Source organism: Drosophila navojoa, chromosome 5 (genome assembly GCF_054131105.1).
Source record: "Drosophila navojoa isolate 15081-1374.11 chromosome 5, UAZ_NAV_1.0, whole genome shotgun sequence".
In the NCBI taxonomy this organism is placed as follows: Eukaryota; Metazoa; Arthropoda; class Insecta; order Diptera; family Drosophilidae; genus Drosophila; species Drosophila navojoa.
In genome coordinates this window covers 16,825,914-16,832,628 of record NC_142893.1, presented here as the reverse complement: position 1 = coordinate 16,832,628, position 6,715 = coordinate 16,825,914, and positions in this window count along the sequence as shown.

Sequence of the window (6,715 nt, the reverse complement as noted above, 5' to 3'; positions counted from 1 at the left end):
GTTCATTCTGTTGCCATGTGTCTTTGCTGTTGAAAGTGAATAAACTTGTTTCTTCATCATGTCAAGTGTACAAAAAAAAAAACAAAAATTGAACTAATAAAAATACGATAACAACGGACTATAAATTCGGGTAAGTTTTAGAAAAACCATAAATAAATGAAATTAAATTTATTTTAATATATGCTCGATTTCATCCACAAACTTTTTATATTTATTGCGTAGCTGAGATAATTGTTGTTGTTAACGATTTGCTAACACATTTCAGTTTTGTTGGCATTTCGTTTTGTGATTCATCTCCCTTTTGCTGCTGGCTGTGCTGACCTACCTCACTTAACCTAGAATGTTGACAAAAAAAAAAAGAAACTAAAAACTGAGTGAAATAGAGTTCAGCTGTGGCTTATATGCTTGCCTGCTGATAAGCCCCATAATGGCTCCATATGCAAGTTTGCCAAACACACACACACACAACAAACGGGAATGAAGTTGCTAACGCTGCACTAAAGCCGCGCCAACCGACATAAGTTATCAAAAGTAATTATCAACCCAACAGCAAGCGAAACAACAACAAAGGGAGCAACAACAACAACAATAGACAGACAGACAAGCGTGAATTCCAAAACAAAGCGCAGTTCACGGCTTTTGTGTATGTGTGTGTGTTTGTGTGTGTTTGTGTCTGTGTAAGTGGTAAGGTTTGCGGGGCGTGGTTCGTGCAACATAAGTAAGTTAGCGTTAATTAAGTCGGGCAACAAATGACCAAATGGTGCCCGAAAAACGTGAAGCTGGAATCTGAAATGTGTAATTTGCATAGGCATTCGTGTGGCCAAGGAGCATAGCAAGAAATAATGGAAGAGGCTATTAGGAAAGACTTAAAAGGCGAGATATGAGAATAAAGAGAGAAACGAGAGAGAGAGAGAGAGAGCAAAAGGGAAAGAGAAAAACAAAATTTGAAGAGACAGTAAGTATTGAGAGATTGTAAATATATAGATAGACACATATAATTTTATAAACACAACGATAGATGAAGAGAGACAGTGAGAGGAGAAAACAGAGTCAGAGCTAGATAAACCAAAGTGACAAAATAGTATGTATTTGTAAAAATATTTTTACTAATTTCTTTAGTTACTTCGACTAGACTAGGGATATATGACTATATATTAATATACATAATATATATTCGACTATACTTTTATATGTAATACGAATTATATCAAAACACTGTTTAAAATACGTTTTTAATATTCAATACACTTTTATGATTAAATTAAATAAAAAATTTCCTACAAAACTCCACATATAAAAGAACTGAAAATAAAGCACTTCCCCTCTTCTTATAGTTCCGATATAATTTGTGGCATGAAGTCGCCGCTCAGCTTTCATATGTTTGCTAATATGTTCACACGTCGCCGACATTCGATAAGATTTATTATTTATTTTATTTTACTTTATTTTATTGACTTGCTCAGTGCCGAACTTAACTGGGCCAATAAAATATGCATTTACTGGGCGCTATTATAGATTTATATGCAAACGCATAAATTTCCAGCTCAGTTGACACTTAAATAGCGGTCCGCACACTTGGCAACAGAAGCGGCTGACGTTGACGCTGACGCTGACGATGGCGCTGACAGCACGAACCCATTTCAAGGACAACGCGCCATATGCGTAGCCCAAGCTGTGCAGACCAATGGATAGCTGTCTGAGACTTGGGACTTGGGACTTGGTGCGTGCGTGCCAAAGGAATGCAATAAACTAGGCACCACATTATGCGCAGCCACACATTTGCATATAAAATGGCAGCGATTTTCACACCACTTTCCCCCACTTGCGCACCACTGTAAGAGCTTGAAAACGGGCTGCGAAAATTGGTTGGGCTAGTGCGTAGCTCGTTTGCTGTTTGCCAAAAAAAACAACAACAAAATTGCCAGCTAATGATATGCGAAATGAAATATTTTTATTGTAAACAGCATTAGAGAAAAAATTGTGAGTAGAATATATTGATTTCATTTTGCCATTTAAAACTTTTTATGTTCAGCTCTTTTCCTTTAAATAAAACCCACAAATTTTAATAAATAAATGTGTCAAATCACTGATCTAACATTGAACTGTTAAATTAACAGCAGAGCGTCTGTTAATTAAGTTTCCTTATTCAGAATTGCCCTCTACTGTTAATTACAGTAGTGTTGGTGTGCAGCTGAGAGCTTTACAGAGTTCTTTGAATGTATTTTCTGCGTTTGTGTGTCGTGAGTCACGCTAGTGAGAGAGACAAAGAGAGCTGCTGCTGAACGTGGTCCCAACTGTTGCTGAGTGAAAGTGAAATGGAAACTGTTACTAGACTTCTTAAAGAGGGCTGTTATGCTGCTCAGTGAAAGAAAAGAAACAAAAATGGTAAATTTTAAACAGCACACGTTTGTGGAAAGTTAGCAAGCCACAAATTCTTGATTTGTGAATATTGTAAAGGTAAAAAAGAATTAAAATAGTATGTAATCAAAAAAACACTAAACCAATATACATAAGTATGTATAAATCAGATAAATAGCTATATTTTTGACGACTTATAAGACTCTAGTTTATCCCAAGTCCACTTTAAAACTCAATAGCACGCCAAAAAATCCAGTTTAAGTCCTTATGCAATCTAATTTGCAGTCGCTCTAAATAACAGAGTAACCGCTAGTCGAACATCTTTGATTAAAGCCCATTTAACTATTGCAAATTAGTTTTGGTTGGCGCATAAATCAAGCAGAAACAAATAAACAAATGCGTTATATGTATGAATGAGTCAATGTAAGGCGGAGTGGTTATCAGAAATGGGCTAAAAAGCCTCAAGCTGCTGCTGTATAAAAAATAAAAAGCTTTGCCCAACTATAAGTTATTAATATGTATTTATTTGTTTTTTGTTTGGTTTTATTTTTTTGTTCAAATGTCAAATTACTTTAACCCTGAGCCAAATAAACCACGGCACAACAAAAATTTGCATAAAAGCAGAGTGAGGCGAAGTCGAGCCGCGTCAATTTGTCAATGTAACACGAAAGAAAGCGAGTTTCAGCTTGGAGAGCATCCGAAATGCAGATGCGTTCGAAATATGCAAATTAGCGTGCTAATTTGTGAAGGCAATCTTTAAATAGAGCCATAAATTTAACACAGTATGCGTTGGCGTACGTGTGTGTGTGAATGGAGGCTAGACACGGTGAGTGTAATCAATCAAAGTTTTATTTTAGCTGCCGGCCCGGCATATTGGCTCCAATGATGACGATGGCCAACGAAATGATTTATAATTAAAAAATTATCAGTAAAATGCGAACAGAAAATTTTAATGATGATTATTGCATGAGGATGAAACTGACGAAGCTGATGATGACGAAGTCGTCACTGCTGCTGCTGTTGTTGTTGTTGTTGTTGTAGGGCGTTGCGTGTACGACAAGTTGATGCGGTCTCTCACCTTGAGAGGTTTATATTGATTTCAACTACAGTCAAACTTGTCTTGATGGGTTTTTTTCTTTTTCCTTTTTTTTTTTTGCGCCCCGATATCAAACGAATTCATGCCAGTGCAGCGGTAGCAGCTTAAAAATTAAAAAGAAAAACACAATAAAATAAATATACATAAAAAGAAAAATGAAATAAATACTGCCTAGCTCCTCTATTAGTTACATATACGAAGAAACCTCATGCTCCATTGCAAGCACAATAAACAAACGCAAAGCCCACAAAACTAACGAAAGAAAGAAAGAAAGAGCGAAACGAAAGTGGTACGAACGGATGTGCCACAAAACAGTGGGGCGAGCTATGCCCAAAGCGGGCAGCGAATGCAATCAGCCTGCTTGGCATGCCAAACGCAGCCAGACAATTAAAATTTATCGAAAATCCAATAAGAATATTCTAATTGTCATCAGAGTCACGTTTCTTTGACAAGCCCAAACAGTTTTTTATTTACATTTTTAATTTCACTAATATTACTTTCTAATATACTTACATATATAAATATTTATATAAAGAAGTAAATAAATTTACAAACAATATTTTATATTTATATTTATTAATTTATTGTAAATTTTTAGACTAAATTATTAAAAAAGAAGCTTATTTAATTTTTAGTTTAATAAAATTATTTCAACTAATTTTGTTATCAAATTTTCAATTTAATTTATAATTTTTAGATTATATATTTAAATGTATATTTATTTATATTTATATTTATATTTATATTTGCATTATAAAAAAAATGGATTTTATTTTATTTTTTAATATTTTTTATTTTTTAATATTTTTTATTTTTCTAAATTTGTTATTTAAAGCACATTTAATTTAAATCTAATTTCTATTAATATTTTATTCTCTTATTTAATTTTTTAAATTAAATCTAATTTCTAATTAATTAATTAAATCTAATTTCTATTAATATTTTATTCTCTTATTTAATTTTTTAAATTAAAAAAAATACCCATTTTGAATTTTTAAAAAGCTTAATTTTTTATAGCTGAAAGCTAAACATTAAAATCTTCATGTTTTTTTTTATACCCTGAACCCATTGAAAATGGGAAATCAGGGTATAATGGTTTTGTTAAAAGTATGTAACAGGCAGAAGGAGGCGTGGCAGACCCCACAAAGTATATATATTCTTGATCAGGGCGACGAGCTGAGTTGATTTAGCCCTGTCCGTCTGTCTGTCCGTCCGTCCGTCCGTCCGTCCGTCCGTCCGTCCGTCCGTCCGTCCGTATGTATGAACGCGTCGATTTCAGAAGATATAAGAGCTAGAGACTTCAACTTTTTTTTAAAATGTCCGTATATATCACGCGCAGATCGAGTTTATCACTAAAAAACGATAACTCATTCCGATACTTTTTTATCGATAAAAAACCTTATCGAAGATCAGTTAAAAAATTATATCTCCTACATCTTTCAAGCTAGAGTCTCCAAATTTAAAATGTATATTAAGATGAATTTTATACAATTTCGGTTTTTGTTAAAATTTACCCCCCACCCCTAAATCCACCCCCTCACCCTCATCTTTGTAAAAGTCGTATATCAAATACTAGAGACTTGAGCTTCGGTATACACATACATTTTAACATTATGATTACGTTCTGAAAGTTTCATTACGATCGTACGTCTAGAAATTAAATTATTCAACAAATAAGTTGTCATTATATTGCCACACTGCACCGCAACCCAAGCGCAATCGCCTGTATATGTGAGTGTGTGTGTATGCGTGTGTTTGTTTGTATGCGTGTGTTTGTCTGTATGTATGCGTGTGTGTGTGTGTGTGTGTTTGCTAATTATTATTGAAATAGCTAATTATTATTGTAGGGTTCAGGGGATCTCGTAGTCGAGCAGTCTCGACTAGAGCTTTCTTACTTGTTTATTATTATTTTATGTTCATTTGTATTTAATATTATTTATTTTTGCAAACTGTTAAACTTTGGCTTGTGCATAAAGTCAGGAAGGTTAAGTCTTCATATATATATAATTTTTTTAATATAACTATAATTAATTGCTGTCTAAATCTTGGCATTGGACATTGCCAAAACAATTTTTTAAATTGCAATAAAAAACAAGTAAGAAAGCTCTAGTCGAGACTGCTCGACTACGAGATCCCCTGAACCCTACAAGGAACTGATATTTCAATAATAATGAGCACACACACACGCACACACACACGCACACACACACGCACACACACACACACGCATACAAACAAACACACGCACACGCATACACATACAAACAAACACACGCATACACACACACTCACATATACAGGCGATTGCGCTTGGGTTGCGGTGCAGTGTGGCAATATAATGACAACTTATTTGTTGAATAATTTAATTTCTAGACGTACGATCGTAATGAAACTTTCAGAACGTAATCATAATGTTAAAATGTATGTGTATACCGAAGCTCAAGTCTCTAGTATTTGATATACGACTTTTACAAAGATGAGGGTGAGGGGGTGGATTTAGGGGTGGGGGGTAAATTTTAACAAAAACCGAAATTGTATAAAATTCATCTTAATATACATTTTAAATTTGGAGACTCTAGCTTGAAAGATGTAGGAGATATAATTTTTTAACTGATCTTCGATAAGGTTTTTTATCGATAAAAAAGTATCGGAATGAGTTATCGTTTTTTAGTGATAAACTCGATCTGCGCGTGATATATACGGACATTTTAAAAAAAAGTTGAAGTCTCTAGCTCTTATATCTTCTGAAATCGACGCGTTCATACATACGGACGGACGGACGGACGGACGGACGGACGGACAGACAGACGGACAGGGCCAAATCGACTCAGCTCGTCGTGCTGATCAAGAATATATATACTTTGTGGGGTCTGCCACGCCTCCTTCTGCCTGTTACATACTTTTAACAAAACCATTATACCCTGATTTCCCATTTTCAATGGGTTCAGGGTATAAAAATTAAAGCTAAAATTAGTTTTGTAAACAAATTTTAAAAACAGAATTTCACATAAAAATATCATCACTTATTTAGGTCATGAAGTTATGATGCCACCTAACCAGAACTGGCATCTGTTTAAGCCACATTCAAATGTTAATCGTCTTGGGCTGTTTCCTTGCCAAACTAAAACGCCAAACTCGTTCGTGTCCACTGTGCGTGGCGGGCACTTAAACGAAAATTGCATTGCTCGCCTCTTTCAGCGCCAGATCAGCGCCCCCGCCCACTCCGCCGGAGACTTCGTTGAGTTGTTATGGCGTCGCAGT